Source organism: Plectropomus leopardus, chromosome 17, assembly GCF_026936395.1.
Source record: "Plectropomus leopardus strain MGB_pleo_1.0 chromosome 17, ASM2693639v1, whole genome shotgun sequence".
NCBI classification, from domain to species: Eukaryota; Metazoa; Chordata; class Actinopteri; order Perciformes; family Serranidae; genus Plectropomus; species Plectropomus leopardus.
This window is the reverse complement of record NC_142192.1, coordinates 12,069,719-12,093,041: the sequence shown is the minus strand read 5'-3', so window position 1 is coordinate 12,093,041 and position 23,323 is coordinate 12,069,719. Positions and strand designations below refer to the sequence as shown.

Genomic DNA, 23,323 nt, shown 5'->3' with positions numbered 1-23,323 from the left:
ATAGCTTTCGGAGAGATGTGATTAACTACAATTTGGACTGTGGTGAGCAATAACTAGGTCTACTCTACTCAAAGCTTCTGATAAACAGCACATCGCTGAAATTAGCTTACAGGGAGAAGGAGGACACAGAAATCATATTGTACTGCAGCTTATGAGAGCAGTCTGTCCATTAGCAGAATCATATCTGCACGGTGATGCTGCAGAGAGATTTATGATTGGCATAATTCCTTTTGTGCAGAGCAAATGAAAGCCTTGCAAACCTGATAAAAGGTAAGGATTATTAAAGATTTTCAACAGTTTGCCAGCAAGACCGAGGCTTAAACTTACTTTAAATTGAATTATATTTAACCCTTTCAAACCTGAGCAAATTGGTTAAATTTCTTTAAAGAATATGGAGAGAAGGCAATAAGCAACACATGGCCCGAAAAATAGCAAGTAATAAGTAAAACAGTTACAAGAAATCTAAAAAAAGATTACCTAAAAATAAGGCAAAAAATACAAGTAAAAAAACAAAAACAAACAAGAAAATGAACTGAAAAAGACTGATGTATGGATTTTTTTTCCTGTGACATCATTTTAAATACAGTGATTATGAATAAATATTTCTGGACATTTTTCCATAGTTTTTCCTTTTTTAAGTTTTTTGTTTTTTGTTTTTTTGGGAAGCTTTTTTGGCTTTATTTAGTTGACTGGATAGTGTAAGCATGAAAGTGGGAAAGAGAAAGAGAACATGCAGCAAAGGACCACCGGCTGGAAGCAAACCTTTGGATGCTGCAGAAAGGACACCGCCCCTGCACATGGGACACCATGGCAGTTTTTATTCATTTTTAGAGTTTAATAGCAAATGTGATATCACTCCAGGTTTCAAAGAGTTCAAAAAAGAGTTTGTTTGCTGCTTTCAAATCATAGACGGATAATAAACATGTCCAGATGCTGATTTCATGCAAAACTCATGCTTTACACAAAAGAGGAATGCAGTTGTTTGCAGTCTTTAGCTGCACACAGGCATGTACAACGGGCAAATACTGCCAGAGAATTTCATAACATGTATTGTGCTTTCACCCAAGGCATTTCTCCTGTCCGTATTTTTTCATGAAGTCTAGAATTGCAGCCCCATGGCAGACAGTGAGGATCTCTTGGCATGGCTCTGCACCACTCTCCGTCTCCTCTCTCTTGTTTACAGTACAAACACATCTGCCTTTCACGCATAAGTGGCTCCTCGGAGTTGTGCAACGGTAAACGATATCCCCCTGCTCCCAGATAGAGGGGGGTGCATCGCAGAATAATGTCCCCAAAGCTGAGAGGACTTGGCAAAAACACACAGGTTGTTTTAATGAGCTGCTTATCATTGGGCGGGTGCCTGGTGTGCATTTGTGTGTGTGTGTGTGTGTGTGTGTGTGTGTGTGTGCGCAATAGACATAAACTGTCACACAAATGCAACCTAGACTTTTAGCGTATGTCACTTTCATGACTGGGCTGTGAAACCAGGGTTGTACAATCAGCTTATTCTAAGCTGTTTACAGCATCAACAATAAAGGATGAGGTCTGATTAAGCAAATGGTGAAAAATATAATTTAGTTCAGTGGTGGAAACAGAGAAAAATGTATCACTTGATGACAGAAATGTACTTTATATGTACTACAGTAGCACTTACATAAAAGCGAGGGAAAGGACATGAATGTGTGAGAAATATTGTCACTGCCCAATAAAAACCATGCATCTCTAGTTTAGTGACCAACTCGTCAAATACCAACACTTGGTCAGAGACGCTAAACTTTAAACAATGGTGCCCCTCCTGCTTCTTTTTTTTTTTTTTTACTTTTGTGGACAGTATGAAAATTTGCATTTGTTGCATGAATTATCTTTTCAAAATAAATTCAATTTTTTATAGAAGATTTACAGTTTATGCTCATTAAATCCATGCGCTCTGCGTTCAAAATGAACTTGGAACATAGGTCAAAAAATCACATTTTTATGGTTTACTTCACTGGGTTTAGACAACACAAGCACATGGTCAGGTTTAGAAAAAAAGATCATGTTTTTTTTTTATAAAACAGGTATGTTTCTTACTAACATAAGATCACCTGACGAAGACGAAGTTGTTATTGAAATAAATGGCTTGACTTTTGGAGTCACACGGGAAACAAACAGTGGTCTCCTGGGTGAAAGTCCGGAGTTTGTCTGATTCATCTACCTCCACTTCTGCCCATCCTCTGCGAACACTCTCAAAACGAGCCACCGCCTGGTGCATCTCATACTCCCGCTAATGGTTGCTGTGTGTGTTGGTATCTGACACTGGGGGCAGCTGACCAAGTCTTGCTATTTTACGAGTTGGGAGTGAGATGTGTTGGAACTGCAGGGATAAATGTTTCTTTAAGGGTTCTTAGCATAAATAACCTGTAAAAACTGATTTGATTATTTCAAAATAATATTGCAAAAAAGCTAAAAAGACAGCGGTTTTTTTTTTTTTAGTTAATTAAGAAGACCTTTTTAAGATCCATGGTTCTCGTCTGAGTTCATTTGCAACAGTGGCTTTGTCCTTGTACCTCAGAGAAGCTTATGTTGCTGAGGAAGAACTGTTTTATAGCGACAATCTTTCACAGGATATGACAGACAGACTGACAGACACATGAATATATACTGTGCATACCTAGATGTTTGCAAAAACATTCATTCCATACAAACCAGGCATAAATCTTCTGAATAATTACTGATGCATAGTACACACACAGCACTGCCTGTAACCTTTGTGAAACTTCTTGCTGCCCAGACTCTCATTAGAGCTGAATCAATATGCCACAGAATGGGACACCTCTGAGAGGAATCTTGATGGGGGAAATTATCTGCCATTACCAGGCAAATGCCTTTTGCGTAATTATTACGTGCCGGACGTGGTTACAAGCCATTATATAAATGCCCCATTCATACTGTGTATGCATATTGATGCAGCTATACGGGCTTATTACTTCACTGCATCTCAGGATGTTGATGGGCAGGTGGCTATGCTTTAAGTTTTGTGCTGCAGGGGAAAACAAATGCACTATACATATATATATGTGTGTGTGTGTGTGTGTGTGTGTGTGTGTGTCAAATGGCTCAACAGTACAATGTCAAATAACAACAAATATGTCAAGGTTACCTCCCTAATTTAACTGAGGAGGATTGTAGATTATAAAATGATTGATACATATTGACATTCTGTCATTAAAAAACAATAATACAAAAATATGCCATGTTTTATCATCGGATTTTACAAAATAAAATCACAAAACATACTGATACAAAACAATCTAATGAAGAAATGTGAACAGAATATTTCTTAACACTCCATAGGTTATGTGAACTATTCACATTATTTAGTTTTGAGATATGCTTATTTTTATGAGCATAGTGTAAAGGTTTTTATTTTTATTATATATGTATATATATATATATATATATATATATATATATATATATATATATATATATATATATATATATATATATATATATATATATATGGATTATTCAGCGAACAATCTCCCATGGCCACTACATGGAAATTCTGGCATAATTCGGGCAAAATACTATGTTTGCATGGCACGTAAGGTAATGATGACGGGGATGACAGAAACCTTTGCTCTTAGCTGCAAAAAGAACGAATGTTATAGCTTTTATGCTTTTTTAAAAAAAAAAATTTTAAACAGGATTATGCAAACAACAATCTGCATTTTTAAAGGGTTCTACAATACGTTGTCATCCGGAAGGTCTTTGCCCTACAAATGCACTAGTCTGCATTTCAGTCCAAAACACTGAAGTACCAGCTGAAACCATTCTGCTAAACACATGATTCTATGAAACATTTCTTATGTCTCCCTTTAATCGTTTTTAAACAGTTTTAAACAGTTTTAGAACAGTCAGCTCTAACCTGAGCTACATCCTCCTTCAGCTCATCTCGCTGTGTATCTCACTTATGCATCACCTGTGTGTGTGACAAGGCCCTTAAAAGTTTTTCAAGGTTTTGCTGATGGTAAAAAGTTATGTTAAAGCCAACTTTTGTCATCTCTTACATGCTACAAGCTGCTCACAGTGTGCAGGCAGTTTAAAATTATGATCCTATTAAAGTATCCTCCCACTGTTTGCATTAAGATTTCATAAGCACATGAACTCCTTTAAGGCCATTGCACTTCTTCATTTCAACACTTCTATTCATCAAGAGACATAAGCAGGGCAACAGCAATTCCATATGCTTCAAAGATAAAATCACAGGTGTGAACGTAAACCATTTTCAAACAAATTTAGATAACAAGTGTCACTGAGCAGCAACTGCACTCAGTCTGTACAGAACAACAGCTAAAGCAAAGTGCAACACTGAGAAATTACATATCTCTTTAATTTGCATGAACACTGGCATGCTGGGAAAGCAAGTCTGAGGTTTTGATGGTCGGATCAGATACTAACACTGTCTCTCTTCTTTCTTAGACACCCTCTCACTGGCTCCAACTCCACTAAGTGCCTCAATGTGTGTCAGAGCTGGCCAGAGGCATGTGGAGAACAGTGGAAAGCCAAACTGTAAGGCAACTCCCCCAAAACCCAACTAACCAGATAGTCAGTCAAGTAGCCGACCTCAGAGCCAACCAGCCAGTCAGCCAATGCAGCCGAGTGCCTCCTTCATGCTGCCAGCTCCTCGTTTCCTCCCAGTAGCTACAATGTGGGATTGTTTACAGCTCTTTTTATAGTCCAGTGAATAAGCCCTTATTTTCTCCCAATCTACGCCTGCTGGGAGAGCCAGCCCAGACAGTGGGAAGTGGACCTGGGAAGTCGTAATTACACACAATTTTACTCTTTTATGAACACAACACACAAAAAAGTCACAACGCCATACACACTCTCGCAGAAAAATCAGCATCCATAAAGGACCCGAGACTCCTTAGCCTCACGTCTCTGCTTGAAGCGAATGTTTAATAAGCACTCTCACCCGTTTGGCTGACTCTCTGGTGTGAGGAAACGGGAAGACTACTGGGTGCAGGATGGCTGTATATGTATAGCCTGATTTGACATTTTTGCCTTTGCATAAACCAAAGTGCTTGACACTAGGGATGGGTGATATGGCTAAAAAAAATATTTCATAATATTTTTAGACTATATCTCAATACACGATATAGTGCCTATCTTGCCTATTTGAAACTACAGCAAACTACTAAAATACTAAATTAATAAATGAGCTGCAGTTCAAATAAAGTAGTTACTGTAGTATAGTAAAGTTAAATAAAGTGCTGTTATGATAAAAGTAAAATAGTTTCTTATTACTGAAGAAAGGTAAATAAAATAACTATTAGCTATTGTCATAATAAAGTTAAATGAATAAAAGTACTGCTAAAAACAGCTCTTCAGTTCATACATTTAAAGTATTTGCAGGTTGCACTGATGCTCCATAGCAACAAAATTCAACAAAACTGCAATCTAGAGCTCTGCAGGTACAGAAACACACACCTCTCCTGCTCATGCATCATAGCTCAGAATAAAGTCGTCTGGAGGGGCAAAGAAGTGTGTGGGGCAAGAGAACCAAAACGCTGAGACAAGTCTTATGCCAGTGGCTAAGAAAAAATGACATGACAATTTATCCTCAACATTCATGATATAGTAATTTTATATATCCAATGAGGAACAAGCTGCGATACATTGAGTATATTCGATATACTACCCAAACCCACCCAAACTTCACACTAAGACACACCACCAAGTCAGCGCTTTGAAAACACAGACTTTGTGAGGATCCTTGCATGCCATGGTCCACTGAAATGCACTTAATTTTACTGGATCATACAGTAAAATGGTGCAAGTTTTTCACTTTCCCGCCTCCATGCAGAGATAATAAACTTCATTTGCAAGACAATAAATACAGTGTAGCGCAGTGCATTTGCCTGAATCATTTTTCACACCGTGAAAGAGGACAAAAGACGATCTAGCATTTCTTTAGGGAGTTGTGCAAGTGAATACAATTAAGTTAAGTGGCAAAGGTGGCATCTGCACATATGCTCCCACAGAATCTATGTTACCGTGACTGCAGATTACACTGATGTGTAAGAAGTAATGTGGGTGCCATGCGAGGGTCATAGGGAAATAATGGGAACAGTGGGTGTAATCGTTTTGCCTTTTCCTCCAGCTTCAGTTTCAGGGGTCCTCTTAAGTACTCTTTGTGTCTGTGCAACACGTGTGAATACGATGAATCCATTCCTTTTCAAAAATGCAATTCAGCCTTTCAGCGTAACGACATTTAATGAGATGAATTCGCTATCAATTGCACCACAGAAAATTTGCAGCGCAGGGAAGCACATGGCTCCAGTTGAAAATTGGACTGAACTGTAACTGGTTTACATTCTCTTTCTGCAACTCACCTTCCCTCGTTTGCACTTGTCTTTTTTAACAAAGAGGCTATGGTTTATGTTAAGCCAGAATAAATAAAACGCTGGAAGCAACAAATTCAAAAAATCTTTTCATATTCAGCTTATGCTTTTAAAACACAATAGCTATGGGCAGAGAATGAATTGGATCATAGCTCTGCAAAGAAGCCATTGGAGCACTACGGGAATCCTATTTATCTGTGTGTGGTATTCAAGATTTTGTTAACATAGCAATGCCTTCCTTTGCAAATGTGAGTTAAAATGAAGAACCAGGTTTGATTCAGTTGGGGTTTTTTTGCTATCCATGCTTCAACAACAGGTCACAGTGAAAAAAAAAATCAGTTGAAGAGGCTAGTTTTTGACACAAAGTATTCTGCAAAGTAGTTGGGGTGGATTGCAACGAGCTTCGTGCAGAAAGCTCAGGTTTATATGTGGTAAATGTTAACCTCCTTTCAAGTCAGATATCCTTTAAAATAATTAATCCAAATGATACTGAAACTCTCACATCTGAATGCCGATTAACTGGTTTAATCCAGGAAGACATCCATGAAAGGCAAGCATGAAAACACCCACTATCTGCTCTTTGTTTGCTCCACCACTACTGTTGCCAAGGTTGCCAGTTACTTTCAATCAGAGCAACAAAGCGTCAGCTAACTGTGTCCTGTCTGTGTCAATTGATTAAAGCTTGATTTCTGTTTGATGTGGATAAACTGTACATGTCATGGTCAGCTCTGTAGCTCATGTATGTCTATCCAGCTGATAAGTATCTGAAGCAATGCACTAAAAGACATATGGTATTGTATTATTTAGTTTCCGTTTCAATTTCAAATGTGATTTTCCTTAAAGCAAATGTAAAAAAAAAACCAACCTGCAATCTCCGTGGATGAAAACTGAAGCAAAGGCTTTAGCGCCAAAAACTGCAGTTCCACTTATGACCACTTGAGGCTGGCTATAGTCACTCCTGGCTCCAAAAAACTAACATGGTGACAGATGAAATGCTGAATTAGATGCTCAGGTCAACCCTTTCCTTTTTAATTCCAAGTCTTCAGATACCAAAGAATTGTCACGTCCCTCAGGTTCTCAAAATGGTCGTGGTTAGGTTTCAGCTACAAAACCACTTAGTTGGGTTTAGAGAAAGATTGGGTTTTGCAGTGTGCGAAATACCTGGTGGCAATCAGGGGCCCCCCTCTATCTAGTACTCCAGTGTTATGCTGAAGTCTTATACAGATTCAATACGCAGTAATATACAAGATTAAAACTACTGCATACACACGTTTTGTACACACATCACCAAGGCTAGTATGTTTAACAATAAGGTCACTCACACAACCCACCATAACTATGCTCTCAATCCAATCAGATCCACTCAAATCCACTCAGCACATTTCAATTTCATATTTGCGTGAGCACATGCACACACACGAAGGCAACATAAGCAAATATATAATAGAATATATAATTATATATAAGAGGATAGTTGTCAACACGAAGTATACTTTCTGGTTTAGGTGGACGCTCTGTAACATAAACAGTGCATACACATGTCATGCTATCACTGCATAGTAGTTGGGGTGGATTGCAACAAGCTTAGTTGCAGAAAGCTCAGGTTTATATGTGGTAAATGTTAACCTTGTTACAAGTCAAACACAGCAAATGCAACACAATTCAGTCACAGCAAACATGGGCTTATGATCACAAAAATGTATCTTACCTTAAACATGAATGGACCTCAGAGGCTTTGGCTCGGCTTCTGTTCCTTAACGTCCTGGTACCCAAGAGGAGGAGAGATGATGTCCTGCTTTAAATCAGTATCTCACAGTACTGGATCAAATGTGTCCACATTAGGTCCACAAACAGAAGTGAGGAGACACACTCGTCGCGCAGCCTGTTGCGGCCCTGAGTCTGGCTGTCCGTGTCATTTACGGCGGAAAATCCTCTTTGGTATTCACAGAGGTGTGGAGGAAAGTGCGTCTTGCTATGCACAGGTGTTTAGTCCCGTGGTGCGCTCTGCTCTTTCCGCTCTCTAAACTGCTCCACAGCCTTACTTTCCAGCCTGGACATCCAGCAAAGCGTTGCTCTCTTTCCATTCGCCGACCTGCTTCATTATCCAACCGGCGGCAGGTCGCTCATGCTGGTCTCGACCTGCGTCTCCCTGAGCGGAGCCTCGTCCTCAACCCGCCCAGGTTCTGGGTGTGGCTGGGCGGGAGTGGCGCTCCTAACTCGCCTGTAGATGTGCTAGCTGCCTCGCCGCCGGCGTTAGCTCCGGGTGTCTCCGTTCCGCTTTCGTTATTATTCCGATTCAGCTTTTTAGTCGTGAATCCAAAGTTATCAAGCAATGAACTTTGCTTTCTCTTTGACATATTCTCCCGACTTTTAGCGAAGCTACCGAGTCCACAGTTTTTAACCAAGTGTTACCGTGTTAGGCGGAAAAACAGTCCACTGCTTTCAGGCCGAATGGCGGGGTTCCGTTTCGTTCATCGTTTGCGGACCATTTGAAACAGCGCCACCCACGGCGGGAGGCTTTCCCAGAGCCAATAGTTGTTGTGTATTCTTATTTGCAAATAAATATTTTTGCTATTTCAGTAATGAATGCATGCATGGTGCGCTTTTAAATGGCATTTTTAGTGACAATAGCAAATGAAAAGTAATATTTTAAAGATTTTTTAAGAGACCCCCCCCCCAGAATTTCGCAGTTAAGGCTTTCAAGGGGTCACAAGTGTCAATAACGGGGTCTCTATTTTGGTTGAAAAAAGTATGTAAAATAGCATAAATACATCCTGTGAGCAACCTCAGCACACAATGACTGCATAAAATGTGTAACTTTATGTTAAAACACCATGACTTTTGGTTTCACACTGGACACAAACTGCAATCTCCATGATAAAAGTCCAGTTGTGTTTGACTCATCCACCTCCAACCCTATGCAGACTTTTATCACTATCTGTACTACATCAGTCAGTCAGCATCAAGCAGTGCCATGAATGGGTTTGCATTGGAGTTAGTTGAAAAGCCTTGTGCATCTCATAAAGACACTATACGGTTCCTTTAGAGTCGGTATCACATGTGCAGGGCCATGACAAAGCAGTGGTATCTGACATGCTGGTAATGAGAATGGGCTGGTCACTTGTTCATTCTATATTATTTTCTGCCAAAACAGTGTCAGGCAAGTTAAAAATTGGTCAAGATATTTGTATTTATTTAAAGATAAATTGTTTTAAGTAGGGCTGTCAGCATTAATGCGTTAATCTCAAGGCCATTTTTGTTTGTACATAACACATTTTTCAGCCAACCTTCCTGTCTTTAGGAGGCTGTAGGGCAAAATGTTGCTCCAAAGTTTTGCTAAATTTCATTCGGGGTCCCTTGACCTCTCACCTCAAGGTATCTGGAAAAAAAAAGGTTCTGTAGCTACCCATGAGCCTCCTCTTTACAGACATGCTCTCTGTATGATAGTCCCAGGTGGTTTGGGGCAATATGCAAGCAGCTTTTTTGCATGCAGTATATTATTTTCATTTATTGCATTTGAATATTTCTGCATACTGGGCTCCCTAAACAGTCAAGTTGACATGTTGTGACCAGTCATATGACCTCCCGTCACGGGGAACAATAGTTTCATGCACACAGGATCTGTATGAATCAGAAAAAGCAAAAAAAAAAACAAAAAAAAATGGAACTCCTGAAAAGTTCAAATGCTGTCATTTGTTTCCCAGTCGCAACAATCTGGTGAGAATTGCTTTGCCTTGTCAAGATGGGCTTCAAAACTGTTTTTAAATGCAAAATAATGGAATTGCAAACATTCAATCAATAACGTGATCAATCGCTATCTAAATTCTGCAATTAGTTGTGATTTTAAAAATGAATCGTTTGACATCCTTAATTTTAAGATCAAATCATGACCATTATTTTCCAAAAAACGGGAGATTTAAACAGCTTTGACAGTTTCCTTGAGTAGTGTTATACTATGGTTTCATTTCATTCCATGGAGTAAAGACGGGGTCACACAACACATTACACACAACGCAAGACAAAGAGGCACAATCATCTGCTTGCATTACAATTTGTGATGAGTTAATGAATGAAGTTTATTAATTATTTTCGTGTCATCGGACAAGAGTAGAATATTTTGCAATGCAATGTAATGAGAAAAGCTGTAATTCAGGTCAAATTATGAGACAGTGTGCGCTTCAAAGACACTACAAAGATGGAGATGATTAAAAAAAAGTGTTGGACCTGCAAATTAGCAGTGCATGCTGATTAAAATATTCCTCCATATGTTCTGATATTAATCTTTGCATGTGGTTCTGCATCTCATTGTCATTTGTGACAAAAAGACATTAATAGAAAAAAAGTGGGAAAATTAAAAAGCGGAAAATTAAAGATTAAAGTCATATCAAGGCTAACAAAAGTGTCACACAAAGAACATGGTGTGATAACAGAGAAAAACAAGAAAACAGCTGAAAGCTAAGAGACGGAAAAGGAAAATAAAAGGGTAAGGGAGAGGAAACGCTTAAAGGTGAGACAGACAGACGAGCAAGGAGGGACAGGGTGCGTGGGAGACAGGGGAGGGGGAGCTGGATGAGCTCACCCCAGGATTGTGGGTGAGTCAGGGGGCAAGTATGCAGGGGATGCTCCCTGATTCACCCTGGTACTGGCTTGTGTCGAGGCCTGGGATCCGTCTGGCTCACCCCCATTTTACACTATCTGTGGCTGAGGGAGGAGAGGTTGGGTCAGGGCTAGGTGTGTGTGTGTGTGTGTATGTTGGGGGCAGTTAGTGTTATGACTGAGGAGTGTGGGGATGGGTAAAGTTTGGGAAGGAGAGGGAATATGATGGTAAATAGTGTGTGTGTGTGCAGCAGTTTTAAAGGGGCGGAGCAGAGGCGGGAGAGATGACCTGGGAAACTCTGACTAAAGCAACAGTGAGACAAAAAAAACCAAAACTAAACCATAGGATTTAATAAGCCACAGGTGGCAGAAATGCATGTGCATGCACGCACACACGCACACATGCACACACACACACACACACACACACACACACACACACACACACACACACACACACACTATTGAGACACCTAGTCAGCACCTGAAAATGATTTACAGGGACCTCTGGCTCATTGTTTCTCTGCGGTCAAGGTGATGGGATGATGAGAACAAGGTGTGATGAAGACCATCTTTATTCTACAGCTTGTAGTCGGAGTGGTGGGAATTTACCGAGGGAGAGACATTTCATGTTAAATCTGAAAACACCAGTTGGCGTTTGCTTGAACATAGTGATTTATAAGACTGAGCAGCTTTGTTTATTTTTGGGAAGGAGAGTGGAGGGTTGACAATGAATACAAGCTGTGAGCTGGTTTTTGAGGAAAACATTTTTGAATGCTTTGCTTCAGCCTGTTAAGCTGCGCTGAGCAGTTTTAATGCAAAATCATAGCTAAGATAATGATATGTGGTTATTTGAACAAAGTAACCCTTTGAAACCTGAGCAAATTGGCTTGAAATAATACAATTAAAAATACTAGATAAAATACATTTATAGATAAAGCAGTTATTTAAAAAATAACAATTATATCATTACTGAACATTTTTCCCTATTTTTATTTATTATCTTCCAATAATCTCTCTCTCAAATTTTCAGGTAATTTTCTTTCCCTAATTTCTTGCAATTTCTGGGACCGTTTTAGCCATGTCATCAAAAGAAATCAAACCAATTTGTTAAGGTTTCAGATGTATTTAAATGCATGTGAAAGGTGTGTGAATGCAGCACAAGAAAATTTAAATCATTCTTGGTTTCTTGGTCTTAAAGGGTTAAAGGAGCAGTGCATAGGATTTAGTGGTATCTAGAGGTGAGAAACCTGGTGATTTAAACTGGTAATAAACACAGAATATAGCTGTTTCATGTTTTTCTAACGCTGTTCGGCTTGCTGTCGAGAGACTGCTGGCTACTTTAGCCTGCGTTTGGTTTGACTGTTTTCAGCTACGGTAGAACATGATAACACAGCATGGTGGACTTTATGAACGAGGACCTGCTCCATAAGCAGATATAAAACACTCATTTTAAGGTAATAAAAACACAGAAGAAAACACATTTGTTATATTTCTGCCAATATATCCCCCTAAACCTTACACACCAGACCTGTACATATTGTTGCAAAGCCTACTGTAAGTATTAATCTCCAAAGAAGAACCTCTAAATTTTAACAATATATTTAAAACTATAATATAGAACTTTAGGTGCACATTAGGATATATTCATGATGAACATGATCACTTTGTTTGTTTTTGTTAGTTTTCTTTACAAACAGGAAATATAAATATGTATAAACAGGGTGGCAGCCACAATGCTAAAAAACAAGTAACAATACTATGGCAAAAGATAAAAAGATCATTGTGTTAAAATTTCTATTTTTCTGTTTACATTTTTTGTTTTGCTTTCAACATCTTTTTGGGTAATACTTGTTGTAGTGTATTCACTTTTACATTTAATCTGTATTGAAAATATTTAGATTCATATTCAGATGAAACTGGAAGAAGACATGTTTTGCTGTTTTGGTCAGCTTATTTTTATTATTGCCAATCCTGCTGTTAGAATATTGATGCACTAACATCATTTTGGCTTGAGGAGAAGAACAACGGTTTAACAACAGTTGTCAAAACTTTAATTCAAGGAGCTGTCAAACCCACATTTTCCTGTTAATGACCTTCATGTTTGCTCATTGTTTGTCATCTGAAATGGTTGCTATTATTGCTGCGGTTTGACAACAACAACAAAAAGAGATACATTCACTTCTTTGCTCAAGGAAGTTCCATTCCTCATGCCAGATGATTTTCATACCACATTTAAATAATGGAAACCATCGGCTGCTGCACAAATATGGTTTCAATCTGAAAAGATGTGATTTGCAGCGGACTGTAACTTTCCTCAGAGGCTTTCAGTTACAAACAATTATTATCAGATTTAGGAAGAAGAAATATTTATAAAAAGCACATTATTTGTCCTAAACAGAAAGCCATATTAGAATTCAAGAACATTCTTTGTCTTTTGAGGGTTTGTTATAAAAGCCAGCTGCATTATTCTTGGTAGAAAGATAATTAAGATGAGTGAAGTGTTTGGGAGCTAAGCAGCAGAGAGGGAGGGAGGCGTGCTGTAGTATGCCTACTGTAGTTTTAACAATCAAAAAGTAAACATCCAAACCCACAGCATGTGAATGTGCATATGTGAAAATGATCAACAGTTGTGTGGTGGTAGACACTGAAGTCAGGTGGGGGTAAGTCTAGGTATTGTTTTTTTTTTTTTTAAAAAAAAAAAGATATTATACTAGTGCCAACACCAGTACTTTTAAAGTGATATAGGTACCAAGTACTTTTTTCTACTTAATTTCATACTCATAATATGAATGGAGGGGTGTATTAGTCATTTTAATCAAACATGAACTGCCAACTCTGTCAAATACACGACGCTCAACTTCACCACACTGCAGACTGTATGTATGTAGCTGCTGCAGGAGTGTGAGCTCCGTGCCAGGGACAGTTGTGTTTGCCCAGTTACATATACAGTGACAGGGCTAACTGTTACAATCACACGGCTAACATTACCAAACAGCTAATAATGGGTGTAATGACAGAGCTAAGTTGTTTTGGTGCTGTGGTGAGTTGGTTAAGACCATTTAACAGCCTGGTGTTGGATGTTAGCTGCTGCTGCTGTGTGAGCTTGTAGTAACTGGGCAGAGGTATGAACTGAGCTTTTGCTGGCGGACAGCGATTCTGGGGACTGCGGCAACAGAAAGTTTACTGAACCAGTGATGAGTTGGGACGATCTGGGATGAGAATCTGGTGCAAAAACAGTCAAATGCAAGTATTGCTTTAACATTTTGATACTACTTGGTACAAGGTTATTTTGTTTTAAAAGTATTGAGCACCGATACCCAGCCCTAAGTGGACATGACAGCGCTGGGCTTTGATGCCAATTTTACATAGTGATCACATGCTGATCTACACTGCTTTGGTTCATCACGTGATACCATAGTGCCAAAAAAGCCTTTTTCTCAAATACCGTTATTGTAAAAGAGACGTGCAAATCACTACGATAACATTGCAAAAGTCTAGAAGAGTCACAAAATTACATAATTTTATTCCCATTCAAGTAAGCAGAGCACTAAACCAGATGTTAGCCACTTGGCCACTTTCGGTCGTGCTCAGTTGTGCTCGGTAGCCCTAAGCCCTAATGCAAAAGATCCAGGTAATTGCATATTTGGAGAAACTGAGCTTCTTACTTTATTTTTTATTTTCTGGCTTTTTGCATTACTAAGCAACTTTCATAGGAATCAATGGGAAAACTGCCTCTAACACTGTTTCCAAGTCTCTTTATACATCCGTGCGGCAAATACAGGATCAGCACAAATGACCAGCCTGTGTGTGTGTGTGTGTGTGTGTGTGTGTGTGTGTGTGTGTGTGTGTGTGTGTGTGTGTGTGTGTGTGTGTGTGTGTGTGTAAATAATGAGAAGGCCACAGGTGTGTATTATCTAATCCCATCATTAAAAACAGGTCTGGTATAGATAGGTCTCTCTCTCTCTCTCTCTCTCTCTCACACACACACACACACACACACACACACACACACACACACACAGTGCCCTCTGATGTGTATTAAATTTAATGACACATACCCAGTGTGGTGCAGCAGTCGTCCTTCAGAAAGGTATTGGTATTAGGCCTGTCTGTGTAAATTTCACTTTAGCCCCAAGGCTTGTCAGCTCGCTGTCTCTCTCCCTCTCACTCACACATAGGGTGTGTGTGTGTTTTTTGGACGAGGATATTTAGAAGTCAAATGCAAATATCACAGGAAGTTTTTTTCCTCCTTTGGAGAGTGGACACCTGTGTAAACTGCCATGTCAGTCGCTATGACACTGTGTGTGCAGACAGCCTCGACAGCCGCCTGTCAGGTGATGTTGATTCTGTGATAACTTCAAGCTTTTTGTACACATTCACTTCAAGGGCCATCTTGATGATATAAGCAGCTGAACTTTGTAGGGTTTAACCTGATTGGGGTTTTGAGTGCCCCGCCAGTAAAAGTTCAGAATTTATCATCTCTTAAGGACGACAATAAACTCTTTAACACCATAATAATTTTGTTTTGCTGCTGAAGCTGGTATGAAGTTTCTCTTTGCTGAGGTTATTTAAAGCGTCACAGAAGTGCCTTGAAAATCACAAATCAACATAGCAAGGCCGTAAAGTGCGCTGAACACAGCGCAGATGACTGCCTGTCATCTCACTACCATTTGACAGAGGATTTTTTTGGTGCCAAAAATGTAGAACGACAGAGGTGCAGAAACGAAAAAATGAAACAAGAGAAAAGTTCTCTTTGAATGGCACTCTTTCTTCCTCTAAAGTCCCTCTGACTGAATGATATCTGCCCTGACCCTGAGCGACCTGCGGCTTAAGGGGACAAAAAGCAGAGAGTGGACAGTGGTGTGCAAATAGAGAGGGCAGTGTGTGCATTTGTGGGACACAAAGAGAGAAGAGGAAAAAGGAGAAAGAAAGAGCATGTGTGTGGGTGCCTCTTGCCCCCGGGGTATGAGCCCTGTGGCTCTGACTCTTCTAAATCAAAGACAGCAAACAATAATGATCTCTGAGAGACCCTCTCAACATCCTCTAAAGGAAACCATTGAGAATCTTCACCCAGGTAAAGAGCAGAAAGTAAAGTGATGAGCAGATGGACCTTGAGACAGTCACAAAACCAGACACATGACTGCTACTTACAGCTTGTGTCCACACGGTCCCCAAAACACTGAGGCTGCGTTCTGGCTCGTTACCCCCTGTGTCATGTGATAGCTGTTCGGGCTTGTTTCACCCACAAAGAGGGAACAAGTGAACAAGATGGAGAGGTGAACAGAAAGATTGATAGCCACCATCTTCTTAAACCATGTATCATCTGCCATTGTCGCTGTTGCCAAAACAGTGACTGCTGCTTCAGCCCATTGAAATGTCACCGCTAATGATGTGGGTTACGCTGCTAATGTAACTAATGTGTTGTTCCCGTGGGGTTTGGTATCCTGCCCAGGTCAACTCAGTGTCTGTAAAATGTGAACACGGAACAATGGCTAAATGTTCATCATCTGCTGTCAAAGACAGGTTAAGAGATGGAAAAAATATACTGACTTGAGGTTGAAATCAATTTAAGTGTAAGTGCCGGTTTAGAATTTTAGGTATCTATTTGTAAAACCTGGTTGGACATTAGTTTTCTTGTGCTGTTCTCTGGCGCCTTTTGCAAGCTATTTAACTCTTTGAAACCTTAACTAATTGGTTTGATTTCTTTCAAAAACACATGGAAAAAATGCAATGACCACATTGGTGAGCAATGTTTCACAAATTGCAAGAAAAATGAGAAAAAGAAAATTACCTGAAAACTAGTTTAAAAAAAAGGGGGGGGGGTCAATTATCACAAAATTATCATAAATGTACAGACTATTTTACTAATTTCTTGTTATTTTTTGAGCCATGGTCGTTAAGTTGCGGTTTAAGGTTAAGGTTTCAAATAGTTAAAGCTACGCTGATCAACAGTTTTTTCTGTGAACAATCAATAAAAAAACAAAGCCCAGAAGTGGCCATAAAGACAAAAAATAAATAAACTGAGGTCATGCTTAGAGCTGGCTGATTTCGAAATATCTCATACTAAGCTGCTGCCCATTCTCCTTCCAGCAAAGTATCCTACCCAGCCAATTTTTTGCTGGGCCAGTGAAGGTAGTGAATATGCTGAAAAATTAAGCCAAAATGGGATTATCCACATGTTCAGTTACGGCCCTATGCCACATGGGAGGTTGACCCCAGATATGATGCCCATTTTGGGCCCATACCCACTGGGTATCCAGATAGCCCTAGCATAACCAATGAGGGGCCCACTTGGGTAAACCCACCCATGTGGGCAGTTGGCCATTATAGAACCTGTGGATGATACCATATAGGGCCCAGGGCAATAAAACTTTTTTTTCCCCAAACATTCAGGTGTTGTGGTATGATAAATAGAATTTTGATAAAAGTACCAATACCAGTACCATTAAAGTGATAGCAATATATACTTCATTTGGTACCTTTGTTTCTACTTCTATTTGACACCCATCGAGTGAAGGGAAGCATTCAGTTGCCTAAAATGCCACTGGTTCATATTTTTAAACATTTTAGTGGCATCTCAGCAGGCTGAATGCAAATCACTGTGCTCGAACTGGGGAAATCACATTAATTCAAACAGTGCTCATGGTGACTGGCTAAATATAAAACCAAATACTTGTAGTCATTTTGTTCTAGATCTGGATACAAAAAAGATCGAAAGCAGGTATCATTTGACTGGAGAAGTTGTGATACTACTTAGGACTAGGTTATTTTGGTGGTTATCTTAAAGAATACTGAAACCCAGCCCTTATGCTACCAAGTGTGTCACTAATTTGTGTCCAGGCCCCTTCGGTGCACCTGGGCAAGGGGTGGGATCACAGAGAAGGTATTATTACAGATGGGTGCATAACTGCCCAGCACCAAACAGCAGGCTGACAAAGATTGTGACTATCTGGTGAACGTGGTGGAGCATTAAGCAACTAAAGAGCCAGATATTAGCCTGGTGAAGGGATATCAGGAATTGGTGGAGACCAAAACAGAGCTAAAAGAGAGTGACTATAGGACTTGCATTTGTCTAACACACATAACAACACATACAGTGATATTAAGTTAATACCATGTTTACATGTTTTTCTGCTGCCCTTAAGTGATTGGAAAAACATTAAATTAAATGTTTTAAATTATAAAAGAAGTAAAGTAACCCCTGCATCACTTAGAAGATGCAATTATTGAACTTTTGGAGAATGTGATGGTTGAGAAACATTCAAGTGAGCCACTAAGCTACTTGAATGGACTCATCAGTGCTTGCCTATTCTCTGGAACAGTGAGTCACAGAGAGAGAAGGGGGGAGCTGAGATCTCCTTACTTATCCCAGTAACAAACCACAACAAGCAAAAAGAACTGGAGACAACCTGTTTGTGCTATTCCCTCAGGTAATCCCATGCTCACTAGTGCATGGCCAAGCAGACCATTGTGAGAAACACAGCAACTCTGTTGTGTTACTAGGAGGCCTCCCTTTTCTCAGTGGAGATAACTTTGTCTTTGTCTACTGCACACTAAAGTTCAGTTATTGATTAATTCTAAAACCAAGCAAAATCAATCAAACATGGTGTCAAATACTGTCAACGATTTATCCTGAAAAACAGTACAATCATCTGCTGCTGGTTTATTAAAGGTTCCCAGAAACAGCCGAAAGAATACCAGGTATGAGGCCTTTGTTACACCCCAAAGTTATGAAACACACTACCTATAGATATCAGAGAAGACAGCTCACTAATTTTATTTTATTTTTTTTTTTTTAAAGATAGCTAAAAAGGCATCTGTTCACTTGAGCCTTTTAAAACTAGTTCTGGCTTTCCAAAACTCTTCTTTCAACACACCAGGCTTCTGCAATTCTTTAACATGTTGTACTTTACATGATTTTATAATTTATGGTTTTATCATATCTCATGATTTTAGGCACTTAATTTTTGTTTTAAACTTGTTAAATGTCATTTTATGCTGAACTGCCTTGCCTGCCTGCCAACGCTGTCTGTTTTCATGTAAAGCACTCTGTGCTTACAATTCCCTTATTGTAAGGCACTTTGTGCTGTAATTCTTGTATGAAAGGTGCTATATGTAAATAAAGTTATTATTCTTATCATTATTACTATTATTATTAGTTGTAGTAGAAGTAGTATTATAACTATTTTGCATGTATGTCTTTCAACATTGGAGGAAATTAAAAGACTCTAAACAAGAGGCCTTACAAGCATAGCGTTTTGTTTATTTAAAATAAAGTTGTCTCTGTTCCCTGGAAAGATACGCTGATCTAAACAGACAAGCCATGGCCGAGTTTGGCATCTGCCACCGAAGCTTATTCACTGGAATTCAGCTCAGAAATCTCTGATGCCTACTGCAGCTTTTGCTGGCATGATAAACCACACTTGAAAGGCAAAACAAATGGATGTCCAAAACAATCAGCCTTAGAGGATCCAACAGAAGTACCAGATACTTATTAGCTTAATGCACTAACAGAGTCTTTAGTGCTCTCCTTTTCTGTTTAACTGTTGCGCACAAGAGGCCCGAATCTCATGTGGGCCGGTCTCAAGTGGGTCCGACTTGGATGGTTCACTCAGTGTGTTGAGTCTCCTGGGAACTGAAGGATAGGATGTCAGCTGCTTCCTGCTTTGGCCAGTAACAGGAACTGGCTGTGTTCCAGTGTGTGTGTGTGTGTGTGTGTGTGTGTGTGTGTGTGTGTGTGTGTGTGTGTGTGTGTGTGTGTGTGTGTGTGTGTGTGTGTGTGTGTGTGTGGTGTGTGTGTGTGTGTGTGTGTGTGCGTGCGCGCACGCGCGCTGTCAGACAGAGGACTGGGCAACAAGCCCAGGTACAGCAGAGCCCAGGTGTTCCTCTATGAAGAACACAATGAGCGTGTGCAAACATGGAGGGACAGACAGGCAAATGGAGAGGGACTGGTATCAGAGAGCACACCTGTTGAGCACCTGCCCTATCTGCTCAGGACACACTGATTGCGGATGCAGCAGTTGTAAACACACACACACACACACACACACACACACACACACACACACACACACACACACACACACACACACACACACACACACACACACACACACACGACAAAAACACACCTACATTTCCTTCAAATTACAAATATTGTTAGACTATAGAGACAAGTCAGAGACGTCTTCGGTGTCAGTCAGTAAGTCATACTTTCCTACCAAACTACTTTTGAGTCTTTGCAACTTTTCTGTCACTTTCCCAGCGCCCACATCGCCTTTCCTCGCTCACCCGCTGAGTTCTTCGGTCTCTGTGTCATTAGGCAGCGCATCAGGGATTAAGACGGCGATGGGAGGATGTGATTCGCAGCAGAATCCGCTAAGTCTGGCATTACCACACACCTCACAAAGCACAGGGGAGTTTCTAATCCACCGCACAGCGCAATCCTGCTAATGCATTCATATCAGACTCACAGGCAACAGAGGTCGGCGGAGAATTAAACACCAAAGTATTACTGTCAAGTTCAGCGTTGACATGGTCATGTTTGTTTTTGACATCAGAGTCTGCATTCTGGTAGTGCAGTAGATCAGTAGGAAGACCATTTGGAGGACAAGAAACATGCTACATCACACATTTACTAAGAATAAGTTAAAAGCCATTAGATGAGTTTTCAAATATGCAACACACCACTCCGAGTCAAAAAGAAATTTATGTCTTCTGTCATTTGACCCTCTGATGTATGCACCAAAGTCCCTTACATGATAGAAACCTTCATACTTTAATTTTTAAGCAGAAGCAGCAAAAGAAATGCAGCAAATCAACAAAATGGGGAAGAAAAAAAGGCAGAAGGTGGGGAGAGAGATCGAGGGAAGAGACATTATGTGTGCGACTAGCAGTAGTACTTTGTGACATGCATCATCAGTCCTGTCTTCTCACTATATCTCCCTAATGGGAGCACAGCAGTGTGTGTTGGTGTGCACGTGTGTGTGTGTGTGTTTCTGTGTGGCAGAGAGAGGGAGATATGAGTCTCCCTGTCAGAGTGAGTAGTAGAGACTCTGTGTGTGTCTGGTGTGTGTGTGTGTGTGTGAGTGTGAGATAGAGATAGGGACTAAATGAGCTCCTGGCGGGACTGACCCTCCTCACTTCTCACCGGTCCGTCAGAGAGACTGAGCGCTCCACTGGAGCATGGCCAAAGGCACGGTGCTGAATACTGAAAATACACACACACACACACACACACACACACACACACACACACACACACACACACACACACACACACACACACACACACCACAGCTGCACAAGCCCCTCTGTACACCGTCTCTCTCTCACACACACACACACAAATGGCACCAAAACAGAGGTAGGCGGCAACTTAGAAACTAAACAGACAATACGCCGGGGTCAACGTACATCTATGTTCACATGACATCATGGTGTGGACAGAAAATGTGACAAAATGCACATGTTTGTTTATGTCTAAAGCAAATATCATGAGAGCCAAACCTAGCATGCTCCAAATGTGCAGTGTCGGGTTCACCAGCAGTCATAATTATGATTCATGTCTCGGTGTACAGCCATACACGAATGAGAACGTTTCCTACTGGCTCATGTGTGGGAAAGTGCAGCAACATTACGTATCGTGTGTGTTGTTGCATATGCAAGTTTGAGGCTAAGTATAATTACTCTTGGTGACATGCCTCACATGACTAATGAGTGGGATTTGGGCGCGTGGCGTCTAGCTCATTTGTCACAGGATGGTAGGTAAAGCTTCAGTGCGTTCAGCTCCTGTGGAACGTTGTTAAGGTCGTGCTAAACGCTCATACATACTGCTGCCTGATTAATTCCATGCATTTGACTCGTGGTGAGCAGAAGTCAGCGAAACACCGTCAATTAGCAGAGATAATGTCACATGACGAGTGCTAATATCACATTTGTGTCCTTTTGTCATTGGTGTGGATTAACTCTGCTGTGTGTATCTCCAAATCTACTGAAGCATCTTGCTGAGGGAATCCTTAGTCAACATCCTCGCAGTTAACTCACTTTTGTTGACACACCAGCAGCCTGCTGTTATTAAGGAAAAGGTCATGACATGACATGTAGAGCGATGCACACATTACTGTCGTCAATACAATTTAATAACCCATTAATGAGCGAAAACTGCGTTTATAGCTTGGAATTGAAGCGATCTAAAAGAAATAATGGCAGGTTTATACCCCATAAAAGAAAACTGGCAATGGGATTTTTTATTCATTAACTTTTAGGACTCAGAGTAACGACTACACCTGCATTTAACAGCGAAATATAAACCCTCACGAATTAAGAAATATAAAATATTACTGGCAGTTAAGATAATGTCAAGGTGTTAAACAAAAGAATACACTTCCTGATCAGCTGCTTATGTGTTTAAATGCAACACTTATTTTATATTATGTGATATTTGCAATTGTGGTGATAACTTTTCAACATAAATGGGCTTAGATATGTCCAAGAATTTGGAAGGAAAATCTGAAACTGCTGTCTGTGCTTATGACATTTACTATCTACACTAGTGTCATTAGCTAAAATAGGTCAATTTTGAAAGCTGAAAAGCCAGAAATTGATAGGTTTTTTCTAAGTCACATAGTCAGAAGCTCATACATCTTGGTTCACACTAAAAGGGGAACTATTCATTTTCAGGTTCATACTTGTATTTTGAGTTTCTACTAGAACATGTTAATGCTTTAATGGTAAAAAAAAACAACTTTTTTTCCCATACTGTCTGTGCTGAACACCTCTTTTCTCCATCTCTTTGAGACGATTTTGCGTCTGTCTCTTTAAGCCCCCCCCTCCCTAAAAAGCTCAGCCTGCACTGATTGGGCAGCGCTTCCAGGTCTTTGTCTCTGCACCATCACTGCAGCCAGGGAACGACTTTAACATGGAAAAAGCTGTACTTTCTACAGTAAAAAGTTTCTAAACACAACCGGACATATTCTAGCAGAAACTTGACTCCAAATCAGGAAATTAACATCTGCGACCAAGATCACATTTCCCTAAAGTTAGCATGTAGCTACATGTAGCAGTGCAAGCTATGTGATTTAAGCACTTTACAACAAAATAGGCCCTCCTGGCTACCTACGCATGCTGTAAGGCAGTTACAATGCTACATATTAGCTTCTTATCTTTTTTTTAAATCACAGATGATTTCATCATTTGGGCTATTTATTAATTTTTACATTTCTATTTATTGTGGAACTACTAAAAAAAACTGTCAAACATCTGTAGGATGTATAACTTTTTTTGTGGAGGCATGCACAAATTTGTTTTTGTCCCAGTTTGTTTACATTTGTTTA

The 23,323-nt window shown here is 40.0% G+C and overlaps 1 protein-coding gene across 1 annotated transcript in view; it reads right to left on the bottom strand.

The window, feature by feature from the left end:
- The window catches only part of runx1t1 (RUNX1 partner transcriptional co-repressor 1), a 179,402-nt gene extending 170,573 nt beyond the window's left edge, over nt 1-8,829 (bottom strand). Inside the window, exon 1 of the mRNA XM_042506299.2 lies at nt 8,098-8,829. The gene's annotated coding sequence lies outside the window, so the exon portion shown is untranslated. The remainder of the gene's footprint in view (nt 1-8,097) is intronic.
- Nucleotides 8,830-23,323: the final 14,494 nt, after the last annotated feature.